The sequence below is a fragment of the Schistocerca gregaria genome, chromosome 1 (assembly GCF_023897955.1).
Source record: "Schistocerca gregaria isolate iqSchGreg1 chromosome 1, iqSchGreg1.2, whole genome shotgun sequence".
In the NCBI taxonomy this organism is placed as follows: domain Eukaryota; kingdom Metazoa; phylum Arthropoda; class Insecta; order Orthoptera; family Acrididae; genus Schistocerca; species Schistocerca gregaria.
Genome location: NC_064920.1, coordinates 441,257,467 through 441,273,309, shown reverse-complemented (window position 1 = coordinate 441,273,309; position 15,843 = coordinate 441,257,467).

Sequence of the window (15,843 nt, the reverse complement as noted above, 5' to 3'; positions counted from 1 at the left end):
TGTATGGTGTGTCAGGTGGCAGTTGACGCTAAATAACGAAAAGTGTGAGATGATCCACATGAGTTCCACAAGAAATCCGTTGGAATTCGATTACTCGATAAATAGTACAATTCTCAAGGCTGTCAATTCAACTAAGTACCTGGGTGTTAAAATTACGAACAACTTCAGTTGGAAGGACCACATAGATAATATTGTGGGGAAGGCGAGCCAAAGGTTGCGTTTCATTGGCAGGACACTTAGAAGATGCAACAAGTCCACTAAAGAGACAGCTTACACTACACTCGTTCGTCCTCTGTTAGAATATTGCTGCGCGGTGTGGGATCCTTACCAGGTGGGATTGACGGAGGACATCGAAAGGGTGCAAAAAAGGGCAGCTCGTTTTGTATTATCACGTTATAGGGGAGAGAGTGTGGCAGATATGATACACGAGTTGGGATGGAAGTCATTACAGCATAGACGTTTTTCGTCGCGGCGAGACCTTTTTACGAAATTTCAGTCACCAACTTTCTCTTCCGAATGCGAAAATATTTTGTTGAGCCCAACCTACATAGGTAGGAATGATCATCAAAATAAAATAAGAGAAATCAGAGCTCGAACAGAAAGGTTCAGGTGTTCGTTTTTCCCGCTCGCTGTTCGGGAGTGGAATAGTAGAGAGATAGTATGATTGTGGTTCGATGAACCCTCTGCCAAACACTTAAATGTGAATTGCAGAGTAGTCATGTAGATGTAGATGTAGATGATTTCTAATATCAGGCTCATCCTCCTTATTTCCTGGCGGGAAACAAAGAACGTACATGGACCGGCAGTACACCCGTGGACTGTTCGAGCAATGTACCTGTAAATAAACAGTACAGTACGTCTAAACTTATAGGGATGTTAGTTGTAAATAAGCTGAAAAGCAATAATGCTAGACAAAGCGGTACATAAGTTTACTTCCGTATCTCCTTTAGCTGACTTCTCCGACCCCAGGTTCCCTACCTAAAATTGTTCAATGGAGCGTTCTCTTCCTCCTGTTACATTTTTGTGTGTTCTTACAGAAACACCCTGTACTTGAAAGGTCTCTACGCCATTTCCATACACACATACATCTCATGACGTAAATGAAGGTTTCGTACAGTCCATATTATATAAACGTTTGTGCGTCTTCATGTTTTCGCGGTGCAATGATGCTCCATTAACCTTCGGGCGTACTTCAGAGTGAGCCGAATGTCTGACGCTCCAGCATTCAGTCCGTCCTTTCAAACTTGCGGACCGCGCCGCTGTGCATGCAGCCACAGACACACAAGGCGCCAGAGATGTTGATCGGCGTCAAATAGGCATAAAATATGCATGATATATATATATATATATATATATATATCTGTGGCTGTGCAGTCGATCCACGCTGGGATATCTATGTATCACAACAAGCTACATTGTCGCGACGTCTTTGTAAGTTTATTACAGAAAGTCCCGGATTTATGTAAGTTGAAGCCGCAATCTCAGAATGATCAATTGCTTCTTCCACTACTGAATCCCAGAAAGGTGAAGTCGAGCCTAAGATTTAGACGTTTTCGTACACCACAGCGTTCCGACTGTCGATACAGTGCTCTGCCACCGCAGATTTATTAGGTTGGAGGAGACGGCTGTACCTCATGTTTTCTGTACATCTTTCATGGGCTGTAGGTGTAGACTGTCCGATGTATGAAAGGCCACATTCACAGGCGAAGTTGTAAACCCAAGACTTCCAGAGCACGAAATCATCTTTAATTGAAGCCAGGAGTGCTGCTATCTTTGGTGGAGGACAAGAAATCACCTTTCATCCTACTTAGTGCTCGCGGAGGATCTGTCCTATTTTTGAAGGCAGACTTCCCACATATGTCAGGGAAGCCATGGATTTAAAACTTTCTGCGTCTTCTTCAGGTGTAGAAGCTCATCCTCCAGATTACTTTCGTCAGCTCTGCGTACCATCGTCTGGGAACGATGATGGCAGCTATTTGCACGTAAACGTAAATCCGTATGCTAAAATTTTCACAGCACTCAGCATGTTCGAAAGCGCCATCATCTTCGCATCGAACGAACACATTCAAAAATGAAAGGCACCCTTCTTTTTTGGACTTCCAGATTTGTCTATGGATAGAATTCAGGTGGATTAAAAATTTTTGTAGTTTATCTTCACCTGGGTGTCACACTACAAACAATCAGCAACATACTTCCTTGTCACGGTATGCGCGGCTCGTACCCGTCGGAGGTACGAGTCCTTTCTCGGGCGTGGGTGTTTGTGTTGTCTTAGCGTAAGTTAGTTTAAGTTAGATTAAGTATTATGTAACCTTAGGGACCGAAGACCTCAGCAGTTTGGTCCCATAGTACTCACTACAAATTTCCTACTTTACACGAGGCTGAAATCCCTTTATCAAAGGTTTTGCCAATTAGAGATAATGATTCTGCAAGGGGAGCGTTTGTGATTAACGACACTACATCAAAACTAACTAATATATCAGAACTGTTCTGTTTCAGTGATTTTTGTTTGCCAATGAAGTCCGCAGAGTTACGTATGTGATGAGCACAGCCGGATGGCGTGGCCGTGCGGTTCTAGGCGCTACAGTCTGGAACCGAGCGACCGCTACGGTTGCAGGTTCGAATCCTGCCTCGGGCATGGATGTATGTGATGTCCTTAGGTTAGTTAGGTTTAATTAGTTCTAAGTTCTAGGCGACTGATGACGTCAGCAGTTAAGTCGCATAGTGCTCAGAGCCATTTGAACCATTTTTAGGCATTTTTACACAGTGGGCAATACGTTTTGTTTAGTAACGAATTTTTTGAGCAGACTGACGGTGTCGCCAAGGGTAGTCCCTTGTCCCCCTTGATGGCCAACTTGTTAATGGAGGACTGCGAGGAAAGGCACTGGAATCTGCTAGCTTGCAATCCACAGTATTTTGGATTTACGTTGATGACACGTTTTTAGTGTGACCCCATGATTAAGACAAATTATAAGAATTTTTAAACCTCCTGAATTCCTCCCTCAGGCAAATCTAGTTTACAATAGAAACCTAAAAAAGAGGGATGCCTTCCATTTTTGGGTGCTTTGGTTCGATGCAAAGTGATGGAACATAGGGACATGCAGTATATCGGAAATCGATGTATACGGATTTATATTTATGTGAAAACTACTGCCGCCAAACTTCCCAAATGATGAGTTATGTCAGAACTCTGGTACACAGAGCACACGACAGCAATCTGGAGGACGAGCTTCTACACTTGAAGGGAGGCTTTGAAGCCAACGGGTACTAACAACAGCAGATACGTAAGGCACTATGAATGAAACCAACCGTGGGCATAAAAAGCCACGGAAAGTTTAAATCCGTAGTTTCGCTGCCGTATGTGCTTATTGTCAAAATTAGGATGGATACTCAGCGAACACAAAGTTAAGGTGACCTTTCGCCCTCCACGAAAGACAGCAAAACCGCTTTCGTTCATTAAAGAAGATTTGATGCTTCAGAAGCCTGGGAGGGTGTCCTTTAATACTTCGTACAGACGACACGTACAGTTCAAGAAAGATGTAAAAGAAAGCATAAGTACATCCGGCTCTTTTTAAATAATAAATCTGCGGTGAAAGAGCACTGTATGGATACTGCGCACGCTAAAGTCTACGAATGCAGCCGGCCGATGTGGCAGAGCGGTTCTTGGCGCTTCAGTCTGGAACCGGGCGATCGCTACGGTCACAGGTTCGAACCCTGCCTCTGGCATGGATGTGTGTGATTCCTTAGGTTAGTTAGGTTTAAGTAGTTCTAAGTTCTAGGGGACAGGTGACCTCAGATATTAAGTCCCATAGTGCTCAGAGCCATTTGAACTATTTCGAATGCGTCGAAATCTTAGGCTCGACTTCATCTTTCTGGGACTCAGTGGTGAAAGAAGCAGTTGATATTGGGTCGACGACTAAGTAATACAGATAGCTGTTTCAGCTTGGATAAATCATGGAATCCGGCATTTTCTGTAATAAACTTGCAAAGACGTCGCCACAACACAGCTTGCAGTGAGACATCAATATCCTAGAGTGGATCGACTGCGCAGCCACATACATATATCATGCATATGTTGTATCTCTTTGCGGCCGATCAACGTCTCTGGCACCTTGTGTATATGTTGCCCCATGCACAATGCGTGGTCGGCGAGTTTAAAAGGAGAGTGCGGGTGCTGGAGCGTCAGTTACTTGCCTCGGTCTAAAGATGGATGATCGGTTTTTTGTTTTTTTGTTTTTTGGGTCATCAGTCTTCCGACTGCTATGATACGGCTCGCCACTAATTCATTTCCCGTGCCAACCGCTTCATCTCAGAGTAGAAATTGCAAACTGAGTTCTTAATTACATGCTAGATGTATTCCAGTCTCTTTCTTCCTCTATGGTTTCAAAAAAATGGTTCAAATGTTTCTGAGTACTATGGGACTCAACTGCTGTGGTCATCAGTCCCCTAGAACTTAGAACTACTTAAAGTTAACTAACCTAAGGACATCACACACACCCATGCCCGAGGCAGAATTCGAACCTGCGACCGTAGCAGCAGCGCGGCTCCGGGCTGGAGCGCCTAGAACCGCACGGCCACCGTGGCCGGCCCCTCTATGGTTTCCACCCCCTACAAAGCCTTCTAGTACCATCAAACTTTTGCCGTAATGTCTTAACAGATGTCCTACAATCATATTCCTCATTCATGTCAGTGTTTTCCTTATTTTCCTTTCCTCGCCGATTCTGCGGTGAACCTCATCATTCCTTACCTTATCAATCCACCTAATTCTCAACATTCTTCTGCTGCACCACTTCTCAAAAGCTTCGATTTTCTTCTTTTCCAGTTTTCCCATAGTCCACGTTTCATTACCATAACATACTGTGCTCCACATCTACATTCTCAAAACTTTCTTCCTCACATTAAGGCCTATGTTTGATACTAGTAGACTTCTCTAGACCCGAAATCCCCATTTTGTCAGTGCTAGTCTGCTTTTGATGTCCTCCTTACTCTGTCTGTCCCTGGTTATTTTAGGGCCTAGTGATGGTGGTGGGGAGTTCCATACTGCTGAAGTCATCGATTCCGAGGCTTACACTCTACTTAATCTAACTTAAACTAACTTACGCTAAGGACAACACACACAACCCAACCATGCCCGAGGCAGGACACGAACCTCCGAGGAGGGGGGGCGGAGGAGCCGCGCTAATGAAGGCAAGGCACCGTGCGGCTGCCTCGCGTGGCTTGCTGCCTCAGTAGCACAATTCCTTAACTTCATCTACTTCGAGCTCACCAATTTGTCTTCATTTCTGTTACTTCTCATTACTTTCGTCTTTGTGTGCTCATTAGACTGTTCATTCCATTCAGCACTTCATGTAATTCTTCTTCACTTTCCTTCAGGTTAGCAATATCATCATCGAATCGTATCATTGTTCATATTGAATTTTAATTCCACTCCTAAACCTTTTTTTTATTTCCGTAATTGCTTCTTTGATGTAGAGATTGAACAGTCGGGGCGATGACTGCATCCCTGTCTTACATCCTTTTTAATTCGAGCACTTCATTCTTGGTCGTCCACTCTTATTACTCCCTCTTGGCTCTTGTACATATTGTGTATTACCCGTCTCTCCCTATAGCTTAACCCTATTTGCTCAGAATTTCGAACATCTTGCACCATTTCACATTATCGACTGCTTTTTCCAGGTTGACAGACCTATGAAAGTGTTTTGATTTTTGTTTAGTCTTGCTTCGATCATCAACCACAACGTCAGAAAAGCCTCTTTAGTGTCTTTACCTCACCTAAAGCCAAAATGATCGTCATCTAATACAATCTCAAATTTATTTTCCATTATTCCTATATATTTTAAACATAGCTGCACAACAGCAACAGTTTCAGGTAATAAAATTATAATCAGCCGGCCAGTTGCAATGGATAAAGAAAATCTTTACCTAGGTTTCGACAAATATAAATTTGTATTCTTCAGAAGGTAACCTAAGGACAATGAACATCATAGCTTACATTAGAAAGTATGAAACTTACAGGCCAAGAATAAAGTTTAAGACTTTTCTTTTTCTTTATTGTTATTTTCAAACCTGTTTACAGGCAGGCCAGCAGCAGCATACTACGCCGCTCTTCGGCCGCAGAGAAACATATAAGATACAAATGAAGACAATGTGAGAGAAAAAAAATACGGTGGACATGTAAACGGAGACAAACACTTTTTAAAATACATGGAGCTGTTCACGGGCGTAGAGTCCAAGATAAAAGTTGTTCAGACACTTGGACACAGACATAGACGAAAACTGTGAACGTAGGTGCACAAAACGAATTACACTGAACCACTTAAGCACAAAACGACTGCACACACAGAAACACAAGGCGTCGATCTCCGGCGCGCGAATGTTCACTAACCATGTACGAGTCCGGGGACCTGCCAAGAGAGGAGGAGGAGGGAGGGGTGGAAGAGGGAGAGGGAGAAGGAGAGCGGAAAAACGATGCCATGGACAGGGGAGGTAGGGGGCAGGGAGAACAGGGGGGAAGCCTGGGGGGAGAGGGGTGGAGGAAGGGGACAGGGGAAAAGGAAGGAGAAGGGAAGGACGGTGCCAAGAGGAGAGGACACAGGAAGTGGGTTTGGGGAGGATCAAAGTTGATAGGAGGGCTAGATGGAGGGGAGGAGGGCATCATCAGGGTGGGGGAGCTGGCGGAAGCCACCTTGGGAGAGGGTAAGGAGGGTGGAGAGATGGAGACCAGGTGTTACTTGAGAATACAGGTGCGGCAGCGGGCGGGTGTGGGAGAGAATGGGCGAGACAAGTGGGTGGGGAGGCTCGAGTTTGCGGGAGGTGTACAGGATCCGTATCCTTTCAAGGAAAAGGAGGAGGTGGGGGAAAGGAATGAGATCGTACAGGATCCACGTGGGGGAGGGGAGACGGATGCGATAGGCGAGGTGGAGAGCATGGCGTTCATGGATTTGCAGGGATTTATAAAAGGTAGGGAGGGCGGACATGCAGGCCGGATGGGTGTAGCAAAGGATAGGGCGGATAAGGGATTTATAGGTATGGAGGATGGTAGAGGGATGCAGACCCCACGTACGGCCTGAAAGGAGCTTGAGGAGATAGAGTCGGGAGTGTGCCTTGGCTTGGATTGTCCGGAGATGGGGGTCCAGGAGAGGCGACGGTCGAGGGTGACGCCAAGGTACTTAATGGTGGGAGTGAGGGCGATAGGACGGCTATAGATGGTGAGATAGAAATCAAGGAGGCGTAAGGAAGGGGTGGTTTTGCCTATATGATGGCCTGGGGTTTGGAGGGATTGACCTTGAGCTACCACTGGTTGCACCAAGCGTTTAACCGGTCAAGATGGGATTGGAGAAGGTGTTGGGAGCGCTGCAAGGTGGGGGCAAGGGCAAGGAAGGCGGTGTCATCGGCAGACTGGAGAAGGTGAGAAGGTGGAGGGGGGGGGGTGAATGCGGCGGCATGCCCCGCGTATACAAAGGTACAGAAGGGGGGAGAGGACGGAGCCTCAGGGCACACCGGCGGAGGGAAAAAAGGAGTAGGAATCCGTGTTGTGGATGGTGATGTAGGAAGGACGGTGGGAAAGAAAGGAGCCGATCAGACAGACGTTGTTAATGGGAAGGGCGAAGGTTTGGAGCTTGAAGAGAAGACTGGAATGCCATACGCAGTCATAAGCTCATTCAAGGTCCAGGGAGAGGAAGAGAGCGGAGCGACAGGAATTAAGCTGGTCGGAAAGGAGATATGTGAGGTGAAGGAGAAGGTCGTCGGAAGAGAAGGACAGCTGAAAGCCACACTGGGTAACCGGAAGGAGGCGGTGCTGGCGGAGATGCTGGTGGATGCGGCGGGTGAGGATAGATTCCAGGACCTTGCTGAAGACCGAGGTAAGGCTGATGGGATGGTAGGAAGAGACGGCGGACGGTGGTTTGCCAGGTTTAAGGAACATCAGGATATGGGAGGTTTTCCACAGGTCGGGGTAGTAACTGGTGGATAGGACTACATTGTAGAGCCTGGCCAAGGTGGAGAGGAAAGAGGCAGGAGCTTCACGAAGGTGACGATAGGTGACACGATCATGACCAGGAGCAGTGTTGCGTTTTGTGCGGAGTGTAGCAATGAGATCCTGTTTAGTGATTGGGGCATTGAGTTCCGTGTGTGTAATGTTGCCCAAGTACTGGAAACCAGGCGCGAGGGGAGGGACAGAGGTGTCACTTTAATCGTGGACATCTGGGAAGAGGGAGTAATTGTACTGGGGTTCATCGGGGATGGAAAAGACATCAGACAGGTAGGAGGCCAAGTGATTGGGCTTACTAAGGGTGTCAGGGAAGGGGTGATCATCATGGAGAAGAGGATAGTAGGGGGAGGGAGTTGATAGGTAGGGTAGCATTTAAATGGCTGCATGTCTGTCGCCAGTCCTGGCGTTTCTTGGCCATGACCAAATTACGAATATGTCGTTGGAGTTGCCGGTGGCGTCGTAGTGTGTCCGGGTCACGCATGTGGAGGAAGGCACGGTAAAGACGAAGTGATTCACGGAGGAGGAGGATGGCCTGTGGGGGTAAGGTAGGACGGTGGGGGTGGATAGCGACAGTAGGGATGCAGGCCTCAACGGCCTCAGACAAGGGCTGCTGGAGAAAGGTGGCAGTATGGGTTACATCGTCGTAGGTGAAGGGGTGGTTATCGACCTGGGTGGAGAGGGTATCCCGGTAAGCATTCCAGTTGGCACGGGAACAGTCGTAGGTGAAGGGGTGGTTATCGACCTGGGTGGAGAGGGTATCCCGGTAAGCATTCCAGTTGGCACGGGAACAGTCATGGATGTACTTAGGGGGAGGGTCATGATGAGGGTCGAGGCAGGGGCGACATCCGTCTGAAATGGTGAGGAGGACAGGGAGATGGTCGCTACCAATAGGTTTCAGGACGTCACCCTTATGTGGCCAAGGAGGTTGGCGGAGGAAAGGACAACATCAGGAGTGGAGTTGGATTTGGGACAGGTGTGCTAGGGGATGGGGATGAGGTCACCTTGAAGGGAGAAGAGGAACCGATGCCACCGCCTTAACTGGGCGGCGGAACGACTGTGGATGTTGAGGTCGGCGGCGATCAAGTAGGAGGAGAAGGTACGGTCAACGTGGGAGAGGAAGTCGAAGGGGATAGGGGCGTTACGGCGGACATAGATGGTGGCACATGTAACGGTAAGGCCGGGGAAGAAGAGACCAAGGATTAGGTGTTCGGTGGGGTCGCGAAGGAGAGGGTAGCAACCGGTGGACAGGACTACATTGAAGAGCCTGGCCAAGGTGGAGAGGAAAGAGGCAGGAGCTTCACGAAGGTGATGATAGGTGACACGGTCGTGACCAATAGCGGTGTTGCGTTTTGTATGGAGTGTAGCAATAAGATCCTGTTTAGTGATTGGGGCATTGAGTTCCGTGTGTGTAATGTTGTCCAAGTACTGGAAAACAGACGCGAGGGGAGGGACAGAGGTGTCAGTTCAATCACAGACATCCAGGAACAGGGATTAATCGAACTGGGGATGATCGGGGATGGAAAAGACGTCAGATAAGTAGGAGGCAAAGTGATTGGGCTTACTAAGGGTGTCAAGGAAGGGGTGATCATCATGGAGAAGAGGATAGTAGGGGGAGGGTTTAGTTCCAGTAAGGCGAAGGAAGGCGGACCAGAACTTGGACGAGTTGATAGGTAGGGTAGCATTTAAACGGCTGCATGTCTGTCGCCAGTCCCGGCGTTTCTTGGCCGCGACCAAATTGCGAATATGTCGTTGGAGTTGCCGGTGGCGTCGTAGTGTGTCCGGGTCACACATGTGGAGGAAGGCACGGTAAAGACGAAGTGATTCACGGAGGAGGAGGATGGCCTGTGGGGGTAAGGTAGGACGGTGGGGGTGGATAGCGACAGTAGGGATGCAGGCCTCAACGGCCTCAGACAAGGGCTGCTGGAGAAAGGTGGCAGCATGGGTTACATCGTCAGGGTGACGGTAGGTGAAGGGGTGGCTATCGACCTGGATGGAGAGGGTATCCCGGTAAGCATTCCAGTTGGCACGGGAACAGTCATGGATGTACTTAGGGGGAGGGTCATGATGAGGGTCGGGGCAGGGGCGACATCCGTCTGAAATGGTGAGGAGGACAGGGAGATGGTCGCTACCAATAGGTTTCAGGACGTCACCCTTATGTGGCCAAGGAGGTTGGCAGAGGAAAGGACAACATCAGGAGTGGAGTTGGATTTGGGACAGGTGTGCTAGGGGATGGGGATGAGGTCACCTTGAAGGGAGAAGAGGAACCGATGCCACCGCCTTAACTGGGTGGTGGAACGACTGTGGATGTTGAGGTCGGCGGCGATCAAGTAGGAGGAGAAGGTACGGTCAACGTGGGAGAGGAAGTCGAAGGGGATAGGGGCGTTAGGGCGGACATAGATGGTGGCACATGTAACGGTAAGGCCGGGGAAGAAGAGACCAAGGATCAGGTGTTCGGTGGGGTCGCGAAGGAGAGGTTGGAGACGAACAGGGATCTGTCGGTGGTGACCAATGGCAACTCCGCCATGCGCAATCGGGAGGGGAGTATCAGAACGGTGAAGGAGGTATGGCGAATTGTGGACGGTGTGGTGGGGTTGTTGAAAAGGATACGGTGCTGTCGCACCATGACAGAGATTTAGACAAGGGTGTCAAGGTGGGAGAAGGTGAAATGGGCCTGGTTGTTGGAGTAGGTGGCGTACATTTTCAGGTGGAAAACGGAACGGGCGGCGAGGGATACCTGTTGGAGGGTGTAGGGGCGCTGAAAATGAACATTTTGAAGGATGATGATGTGCTCAGCGTTAGGGGATGGACGAATTGAAATGCCAGGAGAGGTGGGGGCGTTCAGACCGCGGACAGGAATGGTGAGCTCAGGAGTGGCAGGAGGGGGTTGGGCTTTACATTTCTGGGAGTAAGTGGAGTGAGGGAGGTTACAGGTATTACAGGAGGGGGGGTGACTGGAGATTGGGGAACTGCCTGAGAAAGTGGGCTTGCCTACAGTGCGGGCAGGTGGGGGCCTCGCGGCACTCAGATGTAGGGTGCGCATTATACCGCAAGCACCTCTGGCAATGGAGGGATTGAGGAGGGGAACGGGAAGGGTCAACTGGGTAGCGGCGGTGAAAGGGAAGGGCACCCTCCTTCAGGAGACGGTCGATGGAGCGTGCGTGGTCAGAAAAGACCCGCATAAGGCAGGTGGGGTCAGCGGAGTTATGAATTCGGCGAACAGCAAGCACCTCCAGATGGGGATGCCCCTTGAGCTCCGCCAACACCTCCTCCTCCGTGATTGCCGGACTAAGCCGTGTGATCAAGGTGGTGAGGGTCTGGGGGCGATGTGGGGGTTGGGGTTGGCGGGAGGGAGACAGGGAAGGAGCAGGGGTGAGGGAGGCATTAGGGCCAAAGCGGGTGAAAAGGATGCGGGAAAGGAGGTTCATGTGGAGGGTAGGGCTAGGGGAGGAGATGAGCACCGAATCACGGCGAGGATTGAGGAGGGAGATGGGGACACCAGGAAAATTCTGGAAAAGGAAGAGGGTGAGGTTCCGGGCTTCAAGAAAGGAGGGATCAGGACAGGAGTGGAGGTAGCGGTAAGAGGGGGTGGAGAAGGAGGAGGAGGGGGCAGGCGGGGAGACATCCATGGCATCATGGGTTGGGGAAGGGGGACAAGGTGAAGCCTTTTTGGGAGTAGAGGAGGCAGGGGTGCCACTGGGGCGCTTGACGGCGGCGGAGGAGGTGTGGGGGATGGGAACGACTGGAATGTGGCTGGGAGTGACAGGTCCCGGTGCTGGAGTCGGCATCGGAGATGATGAGGGTGACGGCAAAGGCGACGGTGAAGATGATGACGACGAGGCCGAAGCGGAGAGTTGAGTGTGAGCTGTAGCTCTCTGGGCAACCACCCTAGCAGGGGCCGTAGGAACGCAAGGAGGAGGGGGAGGGAAGGGAGGGAAGGGATCAGAGTAGGCACGGGAGGGAGGAGCCGGGGATGGGGCGACAAATAGGGAGGGAGATCGGAGAGTGAGCAGTGGTGGGATGAACTGAGAGGGGAGTGAGGCGGCACACCATGTGATAGTGGTGGCAGCGGTTGAGGGGGAGGTGCAGACGATTGCAGTGGTGGTGGCTGTAGAAGAGGTGGTGGGGTTTGACATTATGATGAAAGGAAAAACACAGGACAAGACAAGGAAACAATCGAGAGACGGGCAGGGCGACGAGAGACACAGAGTAGAAGGTGATGGAGAACGATGAAGGACGAAGGAGACTGGGGCTGAAGCCCCATTCTGCTGTCGCTGGCGGTGGGGGCGACCCGGCTGGCTGGCCGGTGTGGACGCCTCCACTGCTGCTGCTGGAGGCAGCTAGGACCACCGCTGGCTGCTGGCTGCGACCAGGGCTGGCGGGGACTGGCGGGGACCGCTGCTTCCGGGGACCGCTGCTGGCTACTGGCTGCTGGCTGCTTGCAGCTCGCTGCTGGCCGCTGGCTGCTGGTTGCTCGCTGCTGGCTGCTCGCTGCTAGCGGGGACCGCTGCACGTCGACAGGGGGTGGCTGGCTGGCTGACACCTGCAATACCTATCGCTTCCATTGGTACCGCAACAGCACAATCGAAGGGCGGTATTCAAGCGAATGCGAATTACCGCCGGAGCATGGAGGCTTACATTAGATAGCATAAAACTTACAAGCCAAGAATAAATTTTTAGACAAATTACAGAACTCTTGCATTACAGAAGTATGATAACGACGACGGGTACTTACAATTATACATTAGTAAGGACTAATCTACCATCACCGTTTTTACAATTGTCGGCATAGATCCATGTGTCAAAAATAAAATATAGATCTAGATTTAGGATTTGCCACGTTAATATAAAATAGGTCATGACCTTGCAGAGCTCACAACCGACTGAGTGTAATTGGCGAGCGTAGTTACTCTGTCGAAAGGGTTTCAGCTGCCTGCCTGCCTGCCTGCTTGCCAGCCAGCCAGCCAACCAGCCAAGCAGCAGCGGTCCAGCCGTGCAGTAGCAGTCCAGCCAGCAGCAGCCAGCCAGCCAGCCAGCCAGCCAGCCAGCCCTCCCGCAGCGGTGGTCCAGTCAGCCAGCCAGCCAGCCAGCCAGCCAGCCAGCCAGCCAGCCAGCCAGCCCTCCAGCAGCAGCAGCAACAGCAGCAGCAGCAGCGGCGGCGGCGGCGGCGGCATTCCTGCCAGCCATCGTCGGCGTCAGCGCCATCGCCAGCGCCAGCAGCTCGGGACTCTGGTCCTCCTCCGTCTTGGTCTCCCTCCGTCTTCGTCTTCGTCTTCTTCCGCCTCCATCTTCGGCTCTGTCTATTCCCAGTTTTTTTGTCGTCATGTGAGCTCCTACCACCACTACGACCACAGCCATAGTTTACACTTCCCCCTCTGCCGCCACCACCACCATTACATGGTGTGCCCAGTCTCACCCCCCTCTTTCCATCCCTCCTCTTCTTACTCTCCCTTCGCCCTCGCTCTTTGTCGTCCCCTTTCCAGCTTCTTCCTACCGCTCCTCTCCCTCTGATCCTTTCCCCCCACCCCCCAGTCTGTCACTGCACCTCCAGCTAGGGTGGCGGCCCGTTGGGCCACTGCCCATGCCCCACTCTCCCCATCGCCTTCGCCATCACCGCCGCCGCCGTCGCCGTCGGTAACGCTGTCGCCTTCACCGTCACCGTCACCATATCCGGCGCTGACTGCTGCATCTACGCCAGGACCTGCCCCTTCCAGCGACCTCCCTATAGCTCCCGTCCACCCACCCGCCGTTAAGCACAATAGTGGCAACACCAGTTCCTCCACTCCAAAAATGGCCCCGCCCCATTCTCGTTCCCCGCCCAGGATGCCATGGATGTCTCCCCGCCTGGCCCTGCTCCCGCCGCCTCCTCCTCCACCTCGCCCCCTCTTTATAAAAATACCTACTTTCCCGTCCCAATCCTTCTCTTCTTGAAGCCCGGAATCTCTCCCTCCTCCTCCGCCAACACTTCCTTGGTGCTCCCATCACTCTCCTCACTCCCAGACGGAATTCCGTTCTCATTTCCTCCCCCAACGCTACCCTCCATACTGACATCCTCTCCCGCCTCCCCGTCACCTGTTTTGGCCCCCATGCTTCCCTCACCCCTGCTTCTTCCCCATCTCCCACCTGCCAACCCCAAACCCCGAGTCGCCCGCCGACCCTCACCGCCGTGATCGCTCGGCTCAGTCCGTCGATCATGGAGGAGGGGGTGTTGGTGGAGCTCAAGGCCCATCAGACGCTGGAAGTGCAGGCCTCCCGTTCCCCTCCTCAATCCCTGTGCTGCCAGAGGTGTCTGCGCTATAATGCAAACACAACAGCCGAATGCCATGAGGCACCCACCTGCCCGCATTGTAGACAAGCACACATCCTCCAGCAGTGCCCTAACCTCCAATCCCCTCCCCCCTGCAATACCTGCAATCTCTCCTGAACTCACCGTACCTGCCTGTCCTCTGGACGCCCCCACCCCTCCTGGCAATTCCCTTCGCCCCCCCCCCCCCCCAGTGAGGACATCATAAGGTTCTTCACCATTGTCCTACAAAACGTCCACCATTTCCAACGCCCTCACACCCTCCAACAGGTCTCCCGCGCCGCCCGTTCCATTTTCCACTTGAAAATGTACGCCACCTACTCCAACAACCAGGCCCATTTCACCTTCTCCCACCTTGACACCCTTGTCTGAATCCCTGTCATGGCGCAACAGCACTGTATCCTTTTCAACAACATCTGCTACCTTCCCGCCAACAAAAACCTCTTCCTGCACACCATTGCGACCCACCGCATGGACGCCACCCTCCTCAATGAAACCTTCCTCCAACCCCACCACACCGTCCACACTTCGCCATACCTCCTTCACCGTTCTGATACTCCCCTCCCGATTGCGCGTGGCAGAGTTGCCATTGGTCACCAACGACAGACCCCTGTTCGGCTCCAGCCTCTCCTTCCCGACCCCACCGAACACCTGATCCTTAGTCTCTTCTTCCCCGGCCTTGCCGTTACATGCGCCAACATCTATATCCGCCTTAACGCCCCTATTCCCTTCGACTTCCTCTCCCACGTTGATCGTACCTTCTCCTTCAACTTGATCGCCGCCGACCTCAACATCCACAGTCGTTCCACCGACCAGCTATGGCGGTGGCATCGGTTCCTCTCCTCCCTTCAAGGCGACCTCATCCCCATCCCCCAGCACACCCGTCCCGAATCCAACTCCACTTCTGATGTTGTCCTTTCCTCCGCCAACCTCCTTGGCCACATAAGGGTGACGTCCTGAAACCTATTGGTAGCGACCATCTCCCTGTCCTCCTCACCATTTCAGATGGATGTCGCCCCTGCCCCGACCCTCATCATGACCCTCCCCCTAAGTACATCCATGACTGTTCCCGTGCCAACTGGAATGCTTACCGGGTTACCCTCTCCACCCAGGTCGATAGCCACCCCTTCACCTACTGTCACCCTGACGATGTAACCCATGCCGCCACCTTTCTCCAGCAGACGTTGTCTGAGGCCGTGGAGGCCTGTGTCGCTATCCACCCACACCGTCCTAACTTACTCCTACAGGCCATCCTCCTCTACCGTGAATCCCTTCGTCTTTACCGTGCCTTCCTCCACATGCGTGACCCGGACACACTACGACGCCACCGGCAACTCCAACGACACATTCGTAATTTGCTTGCGGCCAAAAAACGCCGGGACTGGCAACAGACATGCACCCGTTTAAATGGTACCCTACCTATCAACTCGTCCAAGTTCTGGTCCGCCTTCCGTCGCCTTACTGGAACTAAACCCTCCCCCTACTATCCTCTTCTCCATGATGATCACCCCTTCCCTGACACCCTTAGTAAGCCCAATCACTTTGCCTCCTACTT